Source organism: Lissotriton vulgaris, chromosome 8, assembly GCF_964263255.1.
Source record: "Lissotriton vulgaris chromosome 8, aLisVul1.2, whole genome shotgun sequence".
Lineage (NCBI taxonomy): Eukaryota > Metazoa > Chordata > Amphibia > Caudata > Salamandridae > Lissotriton > Lissotriton vulgaris.
In genome coordinates, this window is record NC_141696.1 from 992,065,110 (window position 1) to 992,087,815 (window position 22,706).

At 46.1% G+C, this 22,706-nt stretch overlaps 1 long non-coding RNA gene across 1 annotated transcript; it reads left to right on the plus strand.

Moving 5' to 3' along the window:
* The first annotated feature begins 904 nt into the window (after window positions 1-904).
* Window positions 905-1,449, plus strand: LOC147698219 (uncharacterized). The gene is made up of 3 exons (XR_015299187.1): window positions 905-949; window positions 1,048-1,099; window positions 1,344-1,449. It is a non-coding gene; the product is annotated as an uncharacterized LOC147698219 (long non-coding RNA).
* The last annotated feature ends 21,257 nt before the right edge of the window (window positions 1,450-22,706 follow it).

The window sequence follows — 22,706 nt, forward strand, 5'->3', positions numbered from 1 at the left end:
AATTTGGTGTACCTAATAACCTGCCGATGTGGTCTAAGATACATTGGCATGACCACCCGGAAAGTCCGGACAAGAATGACAGAGCACAGGAGTACCATAAGGTGTGGTAAAAACATTAGTAAACTCACAGACCACTTCCTAACCCATAACCACACCCCCAATGACTTCTCCTGGACTGTCATAGAACAATTTGACACCAATGTCAATGAAAAATTCTTCCTACAGAAGGAACAGCGCTGGATATATCGCTTATCTACGCATACCCAAGGCCTTAACGATGCCATACCATGGAACTCCCTGACTGTGTAGTCTCTCTGTTTAGGAAAAGAAAACCCATATATCGCTAAAATACCTGTGCCAGTACATACCTGCATGAGTGCCCCTATCCTTCCATTCCCCCCTCCCTAGTGTACCCCTGGCGGGTGCCCTGAACTGCATGTCCCCCTCGCACTTTTTCAGTGCGTTCATAAGCAGCCATCACTTACCCACGTGTTTGGCCATGCCCTTGCTGGGACTACCAACCATCGTGGCAATATTTACTTTTATTTTTATTTTTATTTTAAGTCTTAGTCATGAAATACAATGACTCGAAGTCATAAGCCTCACCAACCTCGAACGTGGCAAGCAACATGCTTAACTTCAACATTCAGAATAACAAGAGCTGAAAACACGAACCGCCCATAACTTGCCCACAGTTTACTTCATTTCGTACAATACGCATGCGCAAGATAGCCGCACATGCGCAGAACTCACGCTAGTCCCCGGCGCATGCGCTGAAGCCCAATCATGACAATGCAAACAGCGTACACGCATCCCTCCCTCTCTTTCCACCAAATGCAGGTGAAACCAATTAACTAAACTACAAATAGAGACCGGGCGGCCCTCCTCTCTCATAACGGGCACCGCGGAAGGACGAATAGGTCCAAGGAGGAACCAGACTGCAACACTCGTGAGTAAAATAGAACCGCTACAGCCACGAATGGGGTAAGCCACTACTTTTTCTCCCTACAGGTTGGACATATTGTGACCAAGTTACTATTCTTACAGGGTCTCTTTCTCTGCCAGGCGACCCATGAAGCTTTTTACAAGACAAAACTGAGTGAGGACTTAGCACTATACTTACCTGTACCTCACCTTGTAAATACGCTCTCTAGCCCACCACCACAACTATCGGTTTCATTTTAAAAACCCTCACCAGCTTCATGCCCATGGCATGAACCCACAGTAGCCGATTACAGGGCGCACACCACCTTATAAGCCGGCACATGATGTGGTATATCAAATACCATTATAATATGACTTCACCATGTACGTCTTGTCTTTGTCCTATGTGTTATATGTAGTCAAGCTTGAGGGAATCCCCCTCTAACAGTTATAGCGCCTTAGTGTGCGCTTCACTTAGCCTAAAGATAACACAACCACTATAATTTAATTTTTATTATTTAATCTGCATGTTTTGCACATATTAAAACGGTCCTGAGAAAAGCCAGTATAAAATCTATAAGGCATTGGCTGAAACATGTAGACCACACTAGACGCTGGAGGTCATAATTAGCACTCCAATTAACGTCTACTTGCCTTTTATCCGCTAACAGAGGCCCAGTTCATTCAAATATTTTACCCTCCGGTACTGGGACCAGCTGTATAGCTTTTAAACTTCACCCTTCTCACCCAACTCACTGCACACTCAGCAACATACCAGCTCCGCAGTCACCTGGTGTTGAAGCACACCCGGGGCACATTCGGTGCCACTGCGGTGGGCCCAATGATGAAGCATGCCACCGACTAGGTCGGTGGGTGAGGGCTTTATAAGGAAAACAACGTTTCTCCTTATTTGACGTACTGCTCTGAGTCTCCTACTTCTCTTAACGTTAGCTAGTCCTTATTGATACATACATATAACCCAGGGGATACGGTCTAGCCTATCTAGTCCACTCTCTCTCATTGATTAAAGCAGAAAAACATCTGTGCCAATTTCAATAGGTCTGTGGATCACCCCTTTCCGGGCTTAAATTCCAACACTTCTCAGGATAGGACCTGTTCGTTGCTTGAGTCATTTGGAGAGATCATGTTAGCATAATCTGACCTTATAATTCAGAAAGTTAAATCTGGATCTCCTCACGGTCCCTATCCCCGCTATATTCTATCTAAGGCAGCCACTGCACTCAACCCGTAGATCAATGACCTTTTCAATCTATTTCTAAAATTAGGTGAGGTGAGGTGAGGTGCCTTGCCTTGCCTTTGGAAGAAGGCTTTTATATTGCCTCTCTTAAAAAAGTTAATGCTGATCACCTCAGTCTGAGCAACTATAGGCCCATCTCCCTCCTTCCTGCCCTCTGGAAGTTGTTAGAATCCCTGGTGAATGACCAAATCATCAGTCATGTTGAGAGGAATAATATTCTGCATTCCTCTCTGTCGGGCTTCCGTGCAGGTTTCTGCACTGAATTGGCCCTTCTCGAGGTCACTGAATATATTAGAGAGAATCTTAACATGGACCAAAAAGCTTATTTCAATATTCTCTCATTCCCACTTAAGTGGGATATGTTCTCGAAGTTGATGGCCTATGCTTCCTATGCCTATGTACCGTTAACAAATTGGTTAATTTTTCTTGTAACAATTCTGACCTAAGCATTTCCTCTTTAATCTACAGAACATTTTTCTTATTGAATTACATATCTTGGGTATTTGTATGTACTGCTGCTATGACCATTCAATAATGATCAAGATTAGTAATCAACAGTAGATTGCAAACACCACAACCCATAACTTATACTCCAAACGCTCAACAGTTCAGTTCTCAATTGGACCATATGTTCTCCCTTCAGAAATTAGAGCCTGATTTTGAGTTTTGCAGATGGGATTTACTCAATCAGGAAGATGGAATAAAGTTCTCTGAGCCCCTGCGAAATTACCCACCTGCTAAATTTCGAGAAGACTACCAGCCAGCCCAGAGGGCATCACTTGCTTTTACAGCAACTGCCATCATGGCTGTGCCTGTAAATGCATTGAAAGTATGCTGTGCAGCTCTGTCAACATGACAGTGCCATACAGCACCCTTTCAATGTCTTTTTTCTATTTTCTAAAACAAAACCCTAAAGCAGGATTTTGTTTTTGAAGAACAAAAAATGATATTCTCACCATGAGAGTTTCCTACTACGGTATGGTGGTTATTGAATAGTTTTTACTTTCACTTGGTGCCACACTTTGGATGGGGGTAAGTGAAAGCAATAATTTGCCATTTGTCCCCCCCCCTCTAAATTGGGTGGGTGTACAAATGTCAAACCTCCAATGACCCCTACTCGAGCGAGTCGTCGGAGGTGTATGAACATGGTGGAGAAAGGCTAGCTTCTGACAGATACATTGTGATGGTCAGCCCAAATCAAAATGAGGCAGGCGGACCTTCAGTTTGATGGAGAGGGTACTCCATCACCTTTGCAACAGAGTACCCTCTCTGTTAAACTCTAAATCAGGCCCTAAGTATTTAGTCTTTTTTGTTTTGGATTCAACAAACACTGTCAAGTGAAAGTCGAAGACATCCAAGTGTCTTCAGGTAAGTCTAATTTGAAGCTGCACGCATCCGTGTAACCGTATATGTTTTCTCAAAGTGTTCTTTCTTTTCTTTTCTGTAGATTTCAGCTGAAAATCAACAGAAACTGATGTTAAGCCCTCCACAAAATGCTAGAAGAGAATCAGAGTCCACCCCACAGATTGTTGATCACTCTACGCTAGGGTGATGTGATCTTCCAGGGCGGAACTGGAATTACAATCAACTTAATACAAAAGCAAACACAAAATGGCCACTGTTTTTTTTGGGGGGGGTTGGCCACTGCTCACACAAGAGTTCAAAGTCTTGCTGGAGTTGTCTAGCTTTCAATAACTTACTTCCAACATGTATAAGTGGCACATGCTGGTCACATTCCTTTGAACCACTTTCTGGAAGTCTCAGGGGGCCATAATGTGGACATGACTAACTGATGTTAGATTAGTGTTTCAGGTGGCATACAATGTGCATTAGTTCTTGGTAAATGGGCACCATAGCTTGACATAATACACGCCCAACAACAACCTCTGGCCCCTATAGCAACTGAGTTACCTGAAGAATTTGTATGACTGAAGGTTCCTCGACATGCTAAACTTTGTAACTGGATCATTCCTAGAGCTGAACTTGATCATCTGAGTTTTCACTCCCCTTTATTATTATTTATTAGTTGATTTCAATTTTAATGGTGTAGTGATGGAATATTAAGATTGACTATATCTAAATAAAGTTTACAAGTAAGACAGGAAATTAAATTAAAAACATATGTAAGTACTAGGCCTTCAGTGAGTGCTCCATCACTGGAATACTTTTTTCAAACGAGTGGTCAAGTATCTGGGATCCACTTGGAAGGCCCATAGTACAAATATGCTGATGACAACCTAATTCTGCTGTCAAATCATGATTGTTCAACTGAAGTATGAATGCAGAGCATGTATGCCAACTGCATAAATCTGGATGCCAGTTACATAATAGAAACAAATTGATCTTATGGGTCATTTCTGTATCCCATTCTTGCCTAGAAGGTATTTTGTATGGATACAGTCAAATGTCTGTAAAACAAATCAGTATCTTGGTATTGTAATAACTAAAGGCTATACAAATGTTGCTCAACGCAATTCTAGAGCAACCTTATCTTAAACTAAAGAGACTGTGGAAATGCATATTATTTTTATATTGTATGTAATTATATAGCACAGACTCTGTCCTAAGAAACATCATAACACTGTGTAATTGCTGCATTATAAAACAAACATATAAAAAGCAAAGTGTTGTTAGATCTCTATGACAAACACTTTACAAAAGGTTTAGAAAACCTAACTTTTGGAGGAGGTGGAAGACAGGAAATTTTAAACTACATTCATGGAGGACAGGCGCTTCCAGGGTTAGATCAGAATCACAAACCCCCAGCCACTACACAGCAGGGATTTGACTTCAAAGTCAAGTGAGGCAGAGACCTTTAAATGTTCCTTTCAACTATGATCAGGTGTTTTGTGACAATAGTTTTTGCACCTCTCTCAACTTTACATACCAGTCGCATCCATACTTGCTCCCTCATCTTTGTTTTCACCTATGTTGATTTCCTCGGTCCTTCCCTTGATCCACATTCTGACTGAGCTCTGTGTTCCTCGTGGATTACCACTGTTTGAAGCTTGCCTTACATTTCCATCTGTGTACTGTAGTACCACACTGGCCCTTATCCAGACTCACTAAGATGGGAGTTCTGTTTCAATTGGTGACACAACAAGTGAAACTATTTGCGAAGTTCAAGGAAGCATTAACCACTACACCCATGTTCGGACATCCAAACAGAGAATTACCATTCATCTCGTAGACGGATGCTTCTTATTAGATTATTAGGCCCATCCTTTCTCAAACAGATCCGGAGAGAGGGGCCATTCACCAAATAACATTCTTCGTAATAACTCTATGATTAGTAGAAATTAATTACAGCATTTTTGATTGATCGGGGAACCCCGACTATCTAGGGGGGTCCTGGCCTATTACAGAAAATATTTGGAGGTGGATCAACATAGGATCCCTATTTGGACTGGTCATAAGAATTGATCCTATTTAAAGTCTATACAGTGTATCAATCCACGACATAGAAGGTGGAATGTGTTCTTTACAATCTTCAATAATGAAATCACCTATAGGCCCCAGGTAACAAACATGAAAAGGTGAATGCAATGTCACAACAAAAAGAGGTTTAGAGGCCGACCCCAAGTCTATCCATGTTGGTAGTCACAGGAAAAAGTATTGAGGATGAACAAACTTTTTTAGTAATCTTAAAACAGAAATTTCTAACAATCAGCATGTCAGAGAGGATTGAACGAGATGCTAGCCAGAGGAAGTTAGAGAACGATCTTCTTTTGTACAATGATAATGCGTTTATTCTAAATCCACCATTACAAATTCTAAGTCTGAAATGGGGATATGAATCTCCAACGGCAGGAAATCCCTGCATTTACAAGACTAAGAGGACCCCAATGGCAATGTCTGAGTAATAAGCCCAAAGTCACCTTCTGGTTATGTAAAATAAATGGGGAATTTGTTTGTCCACCTAAAGATATTTCCTGTTACATAAAATGCAACTTTTTATCTGGAAATGCTAAGTCATGCCTTGGCATCCGAGTATACCAGCTCAGAGCTATGTACAATTTGCAACTAAAAAGGATTAATAACTAATTATGTTGTTCAAGAAATCAATGTTGTTCTAGTGAGGAGTTTAAAAGCTCTCCATAAATGAGAAAGGAATAAGCAGTTGAAAGCTGGAAGCTATTGATTAAATCATCCGGCCAGACTTTAAGAATGCTGTAGAGTAATCTCCGCTTCCTGCAGACTTAACCTGCACGTCTTTCCTGGTACAAAAAGTACAGTTTTCGCTCTTCATTTTCGCATTACATTAAAAGATAATTTAAAAAGAGGAGTGACATACTGGCGAGTTTTCATTACTTCTAGTGTACTTATGTTTTATTAGTTTTCAAAACTGCTCGTTCGGGTGTAGTTCTCTTTAATGACGAGAATATTATCTACCTCTTAACATGAGCTATGCCATGATATGCGCTCTACCTAAATCATATGAGGGTGTTTGTGTGCCTCCAGCATCGATACTCACAGGCCCACATGACAAGATCGTGATGCTGAAAGAAGAGAGGGAAGCAGGGGGTATTGAGAACACCTGCAGATAATTCCAGAGCTTATGTTAAATTAAATATTGGTTATGAAATATTTATTGAAAGAAAGTTAAGTTTCAAAAATTTAGCAAAAGCTCGCCTCACAATTTGTCTGGAAATATGAGAATCGGTCCCATTTATTTAATGGGAAATGCACATTTGTACACCAAAAACATAAAAATAAAAAAAGAAGATATTAGATAGCTCAAATTATTCCAGTTCTATTATGCAAAAGCAAGTTATTGATAAACCGTTACTGGTTTACAAAGTATTTAGGGGAATATTAGCAAGAACCTCGTTAAAATTATCGCTGTTTTAGCGACAGGAAACTGCCGCTAAAACGGCGATAATGAGCTTGCTAATATGCGTTAAAGATTTCCAAGAAAAGCCCAGGTTAGATGTCCTGCACATCTAACCTGGGCTTCTATTGGAATTTTATAACACATATTAGCAAGCCCATTATCGCCGTTTAGCTGCAGTTTCCTGCTGCTAAAACGGTGATAATTTTAACAAGGTTCTTGCTAATATGCCCCTTAGTGAAGTAGAACTGGGCTTTTTTTCAAGGGGGACATATTTGATGTTAACACCAACTCTTGACCCTCAGTTGGTCCACTTCTGGCGCAAACAGGAGTTTTCTTCTCTAATCCTGGGGCCTCATTTATGACTTTTTGCCGTAGGGAAGCGCAGCAGGCCTTCCTGCTGCGCTTCCCTACGGCAAAAGAAAAGGGCAGAAATGCGCCGTATCTATAAGATACGGCGCATTACTGTCCTTTTCCCCTGCGCCGGCGCACAATGGGCTGATATGCGCCAGCGCAGGCACCCTTTCACAAAGGTGCACGGGTGCCTGCGTTGCGGGGAAGATTATTTTTGTACAGGAAGGGAAACCTTTCTGTACAAAAATAATCAGAAGAGGCTTCTCCTCTTTCTATGTGTGCTGCAGAATGCAGCACACATAGAAAAAGGAAATACGAGGAGAAATAAAGACATTTCTCCCAGTTGCGCCTCCCTTAAGCCTCCCCTGGGGAGGCGTAAGCTTTTGGCACTGCTTCAGAGTCACGATTTCTCGTAAATCTGGGGCAGTGTCAAAAGGCCATGGATGTTGCTGGGAACACCCCCAGCAACACCCATTGCACGCCCCTTTAACGCAGTACACTGAGTTAAAGGGCATGATATTTATCAGGCAGCAGTACGCCACAAAAACTGGCGTACTGCTGCCTGATAAATACCACGCAGGCTACTGCGCCACGGAACTTCATGAAAAGTGAAGTTCCGATGGCGCAAGGGGCCTCATAAATGAGGCCCCTGATGTTGGGTGTTGTTATGAATTCAACTGCGAGTTTTTTCTACTCACCATTTTCACACCTCGGATCAGAAAAAGCAAACAATGCTACTGCTTTAAACCTATTTTCAAAGAGCAAAACTCAGAATGATGTTGTAATATGTCACACAGTAAACACTACACCTAGTGATGTTTTAAGAGTAAGAACTTCGGGGCATATTATCAAGGGCCTTATCTCCGCTTTTTTGGCTTTAAAAGCCAAAAAAGCAGAGATAATGTTATCGCCCTATTAACAAGAGGGTGATAACATGCATTAGCGCATGTTAGCACCCTTTTACCCAACACCTCCCTTTGCATCTCAGATGCCAAGTGGGCGTCACAGGGCAGAACAACCTTGTAAATATCGCTGATGTGCTGATGTGCACATCGCGATATTTACAAAGAGGCCCAGGCATTTTTACAGACGTTGGTTTTTGGCGAAAACCACAGTTCTCGCCAAAAACTAACATCTGCAAAAATGCTGACTTACCTATACTTTATATTGGAGGTGGATTATGCTGATATGACCACAGGGTCGTATCAGCAAGGTTATCGCTGTTTCCATGTAACAGCGCTGAAAAACCTGCGTTGTTCCATAGAAAACAAGCTCTCGCAGGAATAATACATTGCGCTTTGTGTTGTTAATACAGCGCTAGCATGGCGATAATTATCAGCGATAGCCGGCGATAACCATTCTCATGCTAAAAACGGCCAGCGATAATCAATTGTGGTCTGGTACTGAACTGATGTAATTTGAGAGTGTTTCAATCCATCTTACTCTTAGCCCACCTCTGCATGGTATACCACTATTAATGGAAGTTATAGCCAAGGCCATGTATGTTTTGTTAATGATCTATACAGAGGCCTATGAAGAACTGAAGTAGGACATGATAAAAAAAGGGGCAACTTTTAAATATTAAGAAAGCATGTCTTGATAGAGCTTTTATCAAACGTCAAGGATTTAAGGGGATCTTGAAGAACAGAAATATTAAATAACCTACTAAAGGACATGCCAATGTAGGAGAGCCAGGGAATGTTTAAAACATGGTCCAGAGCAAGACAGTCTGAAATGGGGAAACCAGTTTCCGCTTTGAGCCAGATAGAGTACCACAATAATAAAGGTTTTACAAGGAGCAGATCTTCCAAAAATTGCAGACCAACCTCCCTGATCATTGATAAGGCTGAGACAGGCAGGCATAACATCCACTTCAAAAATTAATTCTCCTCTACCTGGAGGGGCACCGTGAGGTATAACCCCAAAGGCGTCCTCCAAATGTGGCGATGGAAAGTCTTCTAGCTTTATATATGTGTACCATCTCTTTAACAGGTCAGCTGCCCAACTTGTGCGAAAACCTAAGATTCACCTGGCAATTCCAGGTCATCTTGGACTTAGCATTAGCAACCTGCTGAGTACAAGTCATTGCTTGCAAAAAGAGTCCTATGCAAGAAAAGGAGTTAACACTAACAGTATGCGAACCCCCAATAAATAAAGATCTACATTTGTGCTCCTTCTTGTTGCAAACTATAGTAAATATTTTGGATTTATTAATAACCTTTTTCTTGGAAGCCATAAAATCCCCAAACTCCTTCGTCAGGTTCTGGAGGCCATCTGATGTACTAGATATTACAACAGCATAGTCAGTATATAATAACACAGGGACAGGCCTACCAGCAGCGGTTGGTGCATCGGCCTGCACAGCTTGGAGAACATCCTCCACCTCATTAATAAAAAGAGACAACAGAAAAGGTGCCAGTGCGCAACCCCGTCTATTTCCTCTATTCACTCCTAAGGGGGGAGAGCATTCCCCATTCGAGCCATAACGGACCTTCAAAGAAAAGATCCTGTAGAGATGGGCCAAAAAACAATAAATCTTCACTGGGGCACCGAGGGAGATCAAAGTAGACAAAATGTCAGAATGGTCAACTAAATCAAAAGCGCCACTTAAATCAGCAAAGCAAAGATAAAATGACCAAGACTTAGCCCTGTTTACTTGCCAAACAGCAACTCGAGGTTCACACATTGTTCGATTGTGCCTAAACCTTTCCTAAAACCAAACTATACCTCTGAAATAATTGAGTTTTCCCTATTCCAGTCCTAAAGCCTCGACAGGAGAATCCTACTCATCACTTTTACTGAGGAGTCAACGAGGGAAATGGGGCAATAACATTTAGAGTCCACCTTGTCTCCACTCTTAAAGATTTGGACAATAACAGACACTGCCCAGGAAGTGGGGGGGGCGGGGGGGTCCTACACTCTGCTGCTGTATTAAACACCCGTGTCAGGATGGGACCATATAGATCCCTCAAAGGTTTAAAGGCATCAACTGGGACACCATCTGGGACTGGAGTCTTCAGCTTCTGCTTTATTCGAGGGCAAGGAGAACCTCCTGTGATATCTAATGGGAGATGATTAGAACATAGGCCTTGGTTACTCCCGGCTGATCAGCACGGCCCCTGGGCGGAATCAAAAATGGTTGAAAAATGTGCCACCCATGTCTCAAAGGGGACAAAATACTTGAGCTCTGGAATGCTGTCATTCTTAAGAAAGGGTGCATTATCTCCAAAACAACCTACGGTCATGTGTCTCAGCAGCCTGTAGCAGTTTAGACCAGGCCTCTATTTGCAATGCCTTTTTCCTGGCTGCTAATACTTGTCTATAATTCTAGTTAAGTAGTATAATAGCTAAGGGGTCGATAGGGGTACCATGCAAAGCTGATTTCAAGTGCCATAGTGCACAAGTGGTCAAACCACCCACGTTTTTTGGATTTATTAGAAATTGTTTGTCATGTGAAAAGGGCGCTTAGTGACCTAATTATCGTATAAAAGGAAGCCAATAACTTTTCATGATCAAACACCATTTCTAAACAGTAATCAAACTCCACAAAGTTCCTTCGTACTAGGTGATGTAAAACGTAATTAGGGTCAATCCCTGCCAATTTCATACATACACCACTGGGTCTCCCAGGAGCTAAAAATTTTTGCCCAGGAGAATATGGACAGAACAAGTGGGTGGTGATCGCTCATTACAACCGGGAGAACATAGTCAATAAGAGTACTGGCATCTCTACCTATAAAAGTAGGTGTTGACAGCCCTTTATTAGTACAACTATTTGTATGTAAAATGAGATTGAGTTTAAAAATTAATGAATTAAGTGCATCCCCATACTCATTGTTTGGGAAATGCAGGATACCTGCCCCTTCTGTATTTGTAATCCCAAAAATCTGCTTGGCCGGCAAAGGACAGAACTGGATATTAAAGTCACCATCCCAAAGTATGATAAAATTAGAATGACTTGGGTGCAAAAATGCTTCTAACCTGCATACAGTGCATAAACCACCATATTGCATGACAAATCAAATACATTATTGAAAAATTGACCATCGCTAAGTCAGAATCGCCCTTAGATGACAACCAAAGAAACTGGGAATGAGGCGAAACAGACATAGACCTTTTGATAACAACCGATAATGTATTTGATATAAAAACCAGTAGGCCCCCTTTGCCCGCTCTGAAGAAGATGGCAGGGCACCTAAACAAAGGGAAGAGAAGCTCTCAACATAAGGTGGGTCCACAGACCTAGTCTCCTGGATGCAAATAATATCGGAAATCATTATCATTTGGAGCCATTCTAGAATATCCATCTTATCCCACACACATTCCAAGTGACAAAATGGCATATACTGTCTCGGGCTCAAGTAAAAGCTTGCGGGGGAACAGCTATAGGGCCTCTACGGGCAGGATGACAGACCCAGTAGACTGATGGGAAACGTACCTTCTGAAGCATGAGGTAAAACAAAGTCCTCCAGTACATCACCCAGGTTCACCACAATGTCTGCATGATCATCCAAGGTACTAGTTCCAGTCGCACTGTCAGGAGGCTTCAGACACCATCAATCTTGGTCGTCCAGTTGAGAAAAGGCTTCAAATATGTTCTTGATGAGAATGTTGAAGATTGCTTGGCCATGGTTGGCGGATATACCCCCTGCCCGCTGCCCACACAGCCCTACCGCCACGGCGCTGGCCCCTACTTGACTGCGGCTGTGAACTGCACCATCGAGGCGGCTGTGGGGCATGCCTGGCCGAGTGGGAGATCCGACGAGGACGGAGGCCGGAGACTGCGGCGGAGGAAATGGCAGCTGACATGGCGGGCTCGCCAGCATTGCTCCGACTGGCGGTCGGGGCCTGAGTGGAGCGGGGGTCGATCCGCTCCCTGAGGGGTTGGCAGCAAGGCCCTGCAGTCCCGCGAAGCTAGCCCCGGAGGTCACAGCAGGAGCCGACTACTCCAACGGCGGCTCGGCTAGAGCGACACGGAGGTGCCTACCGGAGCTGCGGAAATCGAGGCCCCGGCTTCGGGCCTACTCGTACGGGGCTCCAACGGACACCGGAGGAGAGCGCCCGACGTGTGCGCGAGCTGGCGCTGTGCACCCCAGCGCTTCGCCGACGACGAAGCAGTGGCGCTGAGACCTGGAGGACGAGGGCGGAGACTTTGACCGCGGCCGAGATGGCCCGTGCAGCAGTGCGCCAGCGGCGGCACCATCCTGAGTGGCTGGACGGAGCCGACAGCACCCACACGGAGGCCTGGTGAGACCAGGGCCTGAGGTGAGGAGCGCACTGGTGGGAGGAGAGCAGGAGACTCGGGGGGCACACTCGAGCCTCCGGCGTATGGCCTAGCTGACCCGCGCGAGACCTGAAGGGTCTATCACGATGGAGAGGCGAAGGCTCCCTGCCTCAATGTCCGAGCCCTAGCTGGGAGACCCCGCATAGCATAGCCCAGACCCAGCCCAGCGACAACTGCCGCTACTGGGCCGCCTCAGAGCCGCCGTGACTCCCGAGCCGCGGTCCCACGGGCAGGCCCCACTGTGCAGCCACAGCTGATCTTCCTGAGGACGTTGGAGAGGGCAACACTGCACACCGCGGGCCACCCTCGGGGCAGACTCTCGCAGGAGTCCTGAGCTCGGCCCCCTTACACCTGTACCGGGAGCATCAATACCCGGAGCTCTTGCTCGACGCCCCAGACTACAGCCCCGGGCGCCATCGGGACAGGAGGCCCCACAGCAGCCGGAAGGCCGCCCGAAACGCGCACCACACCGCCAACGCGCGTCCATAGCAAGACCCGGCCCGCGTGCCCGCCGGTAACTGCCGCTGGGCCCACCGACAGCCTTGAAGAGTGGAGCACCCGAGGGGTGGGCAAACCACAGGCCTGACACTGAGACTCGGCCATGTCCTCCACCAATCGTAGAGCTGGGCTCACCATAACGGACATGTTGGTGAAAGGGGCAGCCAAAAGCAAGAAAAGCCCCGACAAGCAGACACCTGCGGCACAGCCCAAAGATGGAGACCGGGCGGACGGCGAGGCGACGGCCACGAAGTCCTTTATGGAAGCACTATTCACCTCCCTTAAAGAAGATATACAGACTCTCAAACAGGAGATGGCCGGGGGTACAAGATTGGAGAAAGGGTGGCAGAGGTGGAGACGGCGGATATGGCTAGAAGCGGGGAAGTACACGCACTTCAACAAGAAATACTTCGGCTTCAGGAGCAACAGATGGATCTGCAGGTCCACTCGGAGGACTTGGAGAACCGCTCCCGACGCAATAACATCCGGGTCCGGAATGTACCCTCCAAGGCCGAAGGGGGGGATGTGACAACCTATTTGCAGGGCCTGTTCCGAGACATTCTGGGGGAACCTGACGATTACGAGATTCGGATCGACAGAGCCCACAGAGTTGGTCTTCCGCGCCGCGCAGCAGCCCTCCCCCCGGATATCCTCGCCTTCCTTCCGGATTTTCCTCTCAAGGAACGCATCCTGAAGATAGCCCGGCAGCGCCACCCCCTCACTTATCAGGGCCACGCAGTGGAACTCTTTCAAGATCTGTCCGCAAGTACTCTGCAGAAGCGTCGTGCGTTCAAGAAAGTCACTGCTTTTCTACGGGAGAAGGGACTCCCATATTCCTGGGAGCATCCATTCCGCATCATCTTCAAATGGAACGGTAACCTTCACCAACTTAGGTCCCTGCATGACACCTGCGACCTGCTAGGCATCCCGCATGACGAGGGAGGCTCGGGAGACGAGTCTGGCACTTTCCCATCTCAAACGGCGCCGTTACCAGGCGCTAGAGACAGCTGGCAAAAGGTGAGACATAAGCGCCCTAAGAAGAAGATCAGCAAACCCAACCCCGAGACGGTGGCACAAGAGCAAGCTGACGCTATCAGAGAAGTGACAAAAGACACTGCTAGCACGCCGGGGGACCTGGCGAGTTGAGCCGCTGATATACACAGCCGCTGAGCGGCGAGAGGGTCGGGGCGGGGAGCCGACGGGTTGCCATTGCCATTGCTTCTCCATTGACGTTCTAATTTACCACAGATCCAGCTGAACTAATGGCTGGAACTGGGACAATGTTTGCTTACAAGACACTCGAGGTTGGAGTGGGGTTGGAGGGGGGTGGGGTGGGGTGGGGGTTGTGGGAGTTTGGGGATGTTGGGGTTGGGGGGAGGGAGGGAGGGATCTCCTTGTCCACAAAATTTTGAGTCTCAACCGGGATTATCTAGGCCATCACGTGCAAATCAGGGAACAGCTTAGCCACGGGCCGGTGCGGGCCTGGTGCCGCACGTAGTGACTTGGGATGACACACCACTTAACGATTCTCTCACTCAATGTGAGAGGGCTCAACAACCCTATTAAGCGCAGGGCGGTCCTGTCTCTCCTGGAGCACTCAAAGGCAGACATCTGCCTCTTGCAGGAAACCCACCTGCGGCCCAAAGATCAACACAGGCTCAAATCCCGATCCTTTCCCTGGCAGTTCTTCTCGTCCCCTAACAAGAAGGTGGCCGGAGTGAGGATATTGGTGGCCAAGTCCTTTGGGGGTAGGGTCCTGCAAAAAGAGGCGGAGATCAGGGGTAGGTTGCTAGTACATCGCTTCCAGGTAGCGGGGCAGACACTGTTGGTGGGCACTATCTCTGCACCCAACGAAAACCAAGAGAAATTCCTACACACTGCCCTTGAGGCCGCCACTGCTAACACCCATCCACATATACTGCTCGGGGGTGACCTGAATCTGGTGTTTCACAACACAGCAGACCGCTCCGGTCAGCGGTCCGGTCAGGTGGGAGCTCTGTCAGCGGCGGGACACGCTCATATCACAGACCTAGATCTCGTTGATCTGTGGAGACACGCACACCGATGGGCAACAGCATACACTTATTACTCCGCAGCCCACAAAACATATGCACGACTTGACCACTTTTTGTGTTCCTCCCAGCTGGTGCGTCAAGCAGGCGACATGGAGATACTCCCAGCCTCTTTGTCTGATCACTCACCAGTGGTGGCGTCCTTCCTGGTCTCGGTGGCGCCCGGCCCGCAGCGGCACTGGGGGTTGCGCAATAGCCTTTTGCAGCTTCCGACCACACTGGAGCGGATTAAAACAGCGGTCGGTCAGTTCCTCTCCCATAATGCCAACGGAGATACCTCTAAAGCTACGCAATGGGCGGCCCTTAAGGCGGTTCTCTGCGGCGAATCCATTTCTATAGCCACAGCTAACAATAGGGAACGCGCGCAGAAAAGGGCCGAACTCACTCAGCGAGTGGTGGAACTGGAACAGATGCACCAACGCACGGGGGCTGCACGGGCGTGGCGGCAACTATGCACGGAACGGAAGATGCTTGCGGCATTAGACCAGGACATAGCGGAATATGCCGCCATGCGTCTCTGACACGCGTACTATACTGGGGGAGATCGCTGTGGGAAGCTGTTGGCGAGCAGACTACGGGAGCAGCGCCAGAGACAGCAGATCCGAACCCTCCAGCCCAGCTACGGCGCCCCCATCACTGAGGACGCGGCCATCGCCGCGGCCTTTGGCGACTACTACGCTGACCTCTACACAGTGGACAGCCTCGACCTGCAGGATATCCATAATTACCTGCAGGGTGGAACCCTCCCGTCGCTCAATGAGGCACAGACGGCATTCCTCGACCGGCCCATAGGCCTGGAGGAGGTCATCTCAGCGATCTCTCGCCTGAAACTGGGGAAATCCCCTGGCCCAGACGGCTACACGGCGGCCTTCTATAAGACCTTTGCCCACAAGTAACCCCGCTGCTGAAGGACCTTTTCAACACCTTCGACACGCCTGGCGCCATTCCTCCGGACCTACTGGAGGCCGCCATCTCGGTGATTCCCAAGGAGGGATGTGACCCCATCCGGTGTGGCTCATATCGACCGATTTCCCTGCTGAACATCGACCTGAAGCTCTACACCGGCATCCTGGCCAGTCGGCTTGCGCCCTATATGCAACAGCTGGTGGAGCCTGATCAAGCAGGCTTCATTCCACAGCGGCAGACAAGCGACAACACTAAGCGAGTCCTCCACCTCATTGAGGCCCGGTCTCGGACGAGACCGGACTGCATGCTCCTCACGATTGATGCGGAGAAGGCATTCGATAGGGTGCATTGGCCCTATCTAGAATTAGTGCTGCAGCGGTTCGGAATCGAAGAAACCCTTCGCAACCGTATATTCAATTGTTATCGCCAACCAAACGCCGCAGTCCGGGTCAACGGCCACACATCCCCGAGGTTTGCGATTGGCAGGGGGACTAGGCAGGGGTGCCCACTCTCTCCCCTTCTATTCGCGCTCTATATGGAGTCGCTGGCGTGCCGGGTGAGAGCACACAACCTCATTACAGGCATAACGTTTGGCGGAGACACGCACACGATCAGTTTATACGCTGACGACATCTTACTATCCCTGACCAACCCGATGTAATCCCTCCGGGCGCTCTTTATCGAGCTTCACACTTTTGCACAGGCATCAGGCTTTAAGATCAATGTGGCGAAGTCGGAAGCCCTGAATCTGTCACTGTCACCGGAGGTGCTAGAGGATGCCAAGGCTGAATTTGACCTTCAGTGGTCGGAGTCTACCATCCCTTACCTGGGGGTCTTATTGGCCCCGACAGTGCAAACCTCCGCGGACGCTAACTATGCCAGGCTCAGCTCCCGACTTCGGGACAACCTCAGACGGTGGAAACACCAGACCCTGTCTTGGCTGGGTCAGATTGCTGCCATAAAGATGACCCTGCTGCCCCAAATTCTTTACGTATTCCAGACCCTACCTCTGCGCCCACCAGCGGGATGGCTTCAGAAGACCCCATCAGATCTAACAAGTTTTATCTGGAACGGCCGCCGTCCGCGGTTTAAGCATACAATCGCCACACTCCCCCCTGACCATGGCGGCGTGGGTGTGCCCGACCTCACTCTTTACTTCCAGGCAACTCAGCTATGCACTCTGGTGGAGTGGCACCAACTGGAATCCGCCAAACACTGACTCTTTCAGGACCAGGCAGTTGCTGGGCGTCCACTCCAGGGCATCCCGTTTTTACAGCGCTGCCATAGGCCTCCTAACCTCTACGCCTCACGGATCACCAGTACAGTCCTAAATGTCTGGGACAGAGTGGCAATCAAGCGAGACCTCACCTCCTTTCCCTCCCCCATGACGCCGATTTTCGATAACCCTGACTTCTCGCCTGGCCTCGATCCTCGGGCCTACGCGACATGGCGGAAGACACCTTGTAGGATTGCGGGACATATGTTCGATCTGAAGGACATTCTCCCCTTCCAGAAGGTGAAAGAAGATTATGGTATACCTGAAACGGATCGTCTACCCTACCTACAGGTCCGTCATTGGGTTCTACACCCATCGGTCCGGCCCGGTGCGCAGCGACACCTTACCCCATACGAGAAGTGGCTGTTGACATCCGACAAAAAGTTAATATCAGATCTGTACCAGCACTTACTCCTCACCAACATATACACATACAATGCAGGGAGGGTCAGATGGGCGAGAGACCTGGGGAGACAACTAACACGCAAGAAATGGGAGGGAGACTATTACAGAGCCAGGCACTCTGCCCATCACACGGGCCTCACCGAAACTATGACCAAAATTGCCACCTACTGGTACCACACACCCGAATGACTGCATCAATGGGATCCTCGGGTCAGTGACCGCTGCTGGAGGGGGTGTGGGGGTCTGGGAACGTTGGAACACTTACTCGGGAGCTGCGACCACCTTCAGCCGTATTGGAACTCGATCCTGGATTTGATAGACTCCCACCTAGATACCCAGCTGCCAAGGTTTCCGGCCAATGTCCTACTGGGCCTTCCTAACACTCTGATGTACCCCCTAAAATCCTGGAGAGGGAGGCTTATTGCGATTGCGCTAGGGGCAGCTGTGCAAAATGTTGTGGCACACTGGAGAGCCGTCCAACCGCCACTACAAATAGGCTGGCTACATAGGCTGTGTGCAATCCTGGGAATGGAGAAATTGTCATTGGCCAAGGCAGGGAAGAGGGAAGAATTTGCAGCACTTTGGCGACCGTTTCTGTCCCTGCTGACAGGGGAGTTCCGAGAGCTGAGCTGTCCCCGCTATTTACGACTGCTGCGCCTGGCGGACACCTCGCTCCTGGAACCCAAGACGCAGCCACACAAGCGCAAGGCACCGGAGAGTTGCGCACCCGATGGCACCCACTAGAGCATTGATCCCCTATGGTATCAGTCTTTGCGCTGTGGACAAGGAGATGGGTGGTTGTGGGAGGTGGGGGGGGTTGGGGTTTGTTTTTCCCTTCTTCTGTTCTTCTTGCATATTCGTATTTTATTGTCAGTGCTGCCTGCATATGCATCTCAGCCTTTATGACGCGGCCGGCCGAGATGGGTTGTAGGCGGCTTGCTGTGTTAACACTTGCAGTAGGAGCACTTATTAGCCGTATTCATGCTATTGAACTGTTCATGGCCGCCGTGTACTCCGACAGATGCATTGGCGGTGTGAGATGCTGTGTTTTTCTGTGCTGCTTAATAAAAAGATTTAATACTAAAAATGGATCCTTCTTTGCCTTGCCTAGCTTCCGAAGTTTGACCTGGGCCTGACATCCTGCATGTTTTCAGAAAAGGCTTGACAGAATCCTTTGTTTTGCCCTACCGCTGGTTGAGCTATGTAGGCTCAATACTGTCAATCACTAGCCCAAACTGCAGACAAAATAGCTGACATTTTTAAAAAGTTGTGTGTGGGCCTGTGAACACTGTTTGTGAGGAATCTGCAGGCACTTTTTGGTGGGCATGATTGTTGCAGCCTCATCCACACTGACCTGATCATAAGAGATTTGTGTCTTGGGGATTCCATGTGCCAGAAATGTGAAGTTTGCAGTGATCCTGCTCCCTGTAGAGTGTGAATATTATAACAGCCCCTGGAGTGCCACTGCAGCAACCATTTTTCTATGGTGGGCTTCACTTCTGCCTCTGGATCATCCTTTAATTTTGCATCCAATTGTTTTAACAAAAGCTAATTTTTCTATATCACAGAGTGTGGAACAGGATGTGGAGACAGAACCAAAATTTGTCAGTACTGGGTGACAGGCTACCAGTATTGTTTATGTTCCTCAGTGTGGTATCTGTTAGGCAGCCTGCTGAAATATGTCATCTGTGGTTCCATAGTGGATTTAACAACAACTGACTACATCCCGCAACACAGAATTCACTGCTCAAAGCCCTTGCTCTGAAGGCTGCCTTCACTTCTCTTTTTTATTGCAAATGTGAGGGCTACTAGCTCAGAGGTGCTGACTTTAAGCTTGTCACTATCTTTATGGCAATAAATCCGCATTTCTCAGCAATTGGAATAGCAGCTGTCACATCTGGAAACATCCATCAAAGTACTGAAATTCTGCAACTTTTGCCTAAGACCAATCACTAGCAAGCAAAGGTAAGGAGTGAATTCACAAATAAAGCAGCAAAGACTCAACAATTACAAGGGAAACAAACTTCTTATTGTACAGTTGAGGGAGGGCAGCTTTAATGCATGCCACCTTAGTGCCAACAGGTGGACAAAGAACATGAACTTCCTGAAGATTGTACAGCTTTTAGAGAAAAAATCTTGGTCTCACCCCTGTTCATGTTCCTGCTGTTCTCTACATCTTCCTTTGGGAATCACTGAACTTCCCAATCTAAGATGTGGCAGTGTCTTTTCCTCTGAGGTCAGTTCCTGTATTGGTATCTGAAAGGCAGGACATAGGAAAGCTAGATTTGTTGCAGTGCATTTCAGTCATTAATTTTAGCTTGGGCTCTACGTCCCTCTATATATATTTTGGCCTTGATTTTTCTCTGCAGATTTCAATCATTCCGTGTGAATATTCCCTTTTCGGTACCCTGTGCAGCTCTTGTTGTGTTTTTTTTTATCTTCCTCTGACTAAATCGGATCAACTTCATTGAGCAGCAGCTCACTTTGGACAATACTGCTTTGTTCTTTTCTCCATCTTGAGGTCATGGTCACCAAATCAATCTACATCATCAACTAAACTCTACACAGATTACTAAAGGAGGTTATTCCCTTGTGGATTTTTCTCTTAGCTGTGCCACCTTTTACTTTTCATGATTACTATTCAGTGCAGAGTGGCACCATGGCTACCCTTTCCTTTGTAAAATCTCAAAGGATACTCAATACACCTACATCATATCCTGTCCTTCACAATGCGTCCTCAGGATAGAAATGTTATAAGTGTCATCAAGAATTTTTTAAGTGCATATAAATCTTTATTGTGTGATTAATTAAAATCATTGCAATCAAAACCTCTTTACATTACCCAGTATCTAACAACTGTACAACAAGAATTATTTTAAAAATTACCAATTCACCCATAGTTACGTCACAATGCCGGATTAATTCACCATAGATTGAGCATATAAAGATAGATTATAAAATCAGTCAAGCATGGGCTTAATCATGCATTGCTAATTACATTGGTAGCACATACAAAATAAAACATAAATTACTATAATAAGATATTGCTCATATTGCAGTTTAAAGTGCCAAAGTTTAATAATTACTAATTACAATATATAAAAACAAAATTTAAATGCAATAAAAATACATCAATAGTTTCTATAACAAGATATTGCACACATTGCATTTTAAAGTGCCAACGTGCAATAATTATTACTACTATTATATAAAAGCAATAATAAAGTACATCAATAATTACTGTAACAGGGCTTATATTCTCACAATTCTAAGTATCACCCTTGTTAAGTGCTACATACCCTTAGGCTGAGATAGAAAATACAGGTTTTATAGTCTGTGTAAATGGAAGGTGTTTCTCCCTAAGTCTTATCTTATCAGGTTAAGCGAGTTTCTCTCAGACTGAGCACTGAGCTGCTAGGTATGTATTTTGTACGACTTCTTGCCAAAACAAAGATCATTAGCAAAACATCCAAAAGTAAACTAGCTATAAAAATATAGTTAATGTTCACAAATAAAATGTATTATTGGGCCTCCGTGGAACGTGATTCATATAATGATTCATTAGCTGTGCTGTAAGGGATTAATTTTAAGCATATGTCTGTAGGTTGTACGTACTAGGAAATCTTCATCGGATTTTTGAATATATGAAGCTGTTCTGGCAGATAAATGAATAATCAAAAGTAAAACCAACATAAATAGCTGAAAATGATTATTGTGTTTGGTTTATCTTTTTCAAAACTTGATAAGAGAAAAATCACACTTTGTGTGTAAATGCTGCAATGATATTGAGCTGGTTTCCTACTGAGTCATCTTTGATAAGGAGCAAAGATACTGAAAGACCTATGAGTTTCCTAGAAATTCCCATATTATTTTTTTTCATATGACATTCCAGGACCAGATAATTAGTACCACAAGGAAATCTGGTTGGTAGCTCTAAAATAGAGCAAACTAGGCTTTGAAGGGCCAGAAGAAGGTTATGGACCACCAACCCAGTTTTCCAAACTTAGGAGGCTACAAGAATCAGCTCTACTATGCCTCTCCTCTCCACTACAGAATATTCTGCCTTGCATTCCTACAGAGAGTGGAGGTAAAACAAACTGCAGGCAAAAAAACAACATCAAAATAAAATGTTCATATTATTATTAGAAGTTTGTGGGAGTTCATTTTCATTCCCGAATATGTATTCCGACATTCTCTACTTCAGAATTTTAATTAACTCAGTCAATTGATTTTCAGATATGGGTCAATCAATCCCCCATCACAACATATTGTCAAAGTCAGCACTTTAGGCAGCAGTAGAGACATTTCCATCTTAATACTGCTGCAGTGATTCTGATAAGGAACAGAACAATGCTTGGGACCATAGAACATTAATAGCTAGAGACTGAGTCACCATCTCATTTCAGTACCATGAGCCCGAGTCTGACTAGCTATAGTGTCTCACTTGCCCTCCTACTCATGTCCAGAGAGATAATTGAATTGACACCACAGAACACAACACTCCCAACTCTCTCATGGATTGTGGAACCAGGACACCTCCTTTCGCTAGCTCACTCGTACTCATCCACAATATGATATGACAGAGACACGAAGGAAGTTTGAAATGTTTACTTAAACTATTATGCTCTAAAAGGCAGTATAAGTGCCACAATCAGAAAACAACTACCTAGCAAAAATACCATCAGCATTGTCAATAAACTGTATACTATGAAAAGCCCTGTCAAATTATAAGACAGAATAGCCTAACCCTCTTCCCTTCTAAAGATGCAAACTGATTATACAGCAAATATCTCTGGGTTTAGCAGCAGTCTTGTACCTTAGTGTACACAGATGGGCATTCTATATACCAGATACAACTGTGAGATTCTCTCAGAAAATATTGGTTGGTCTGTGTGTGT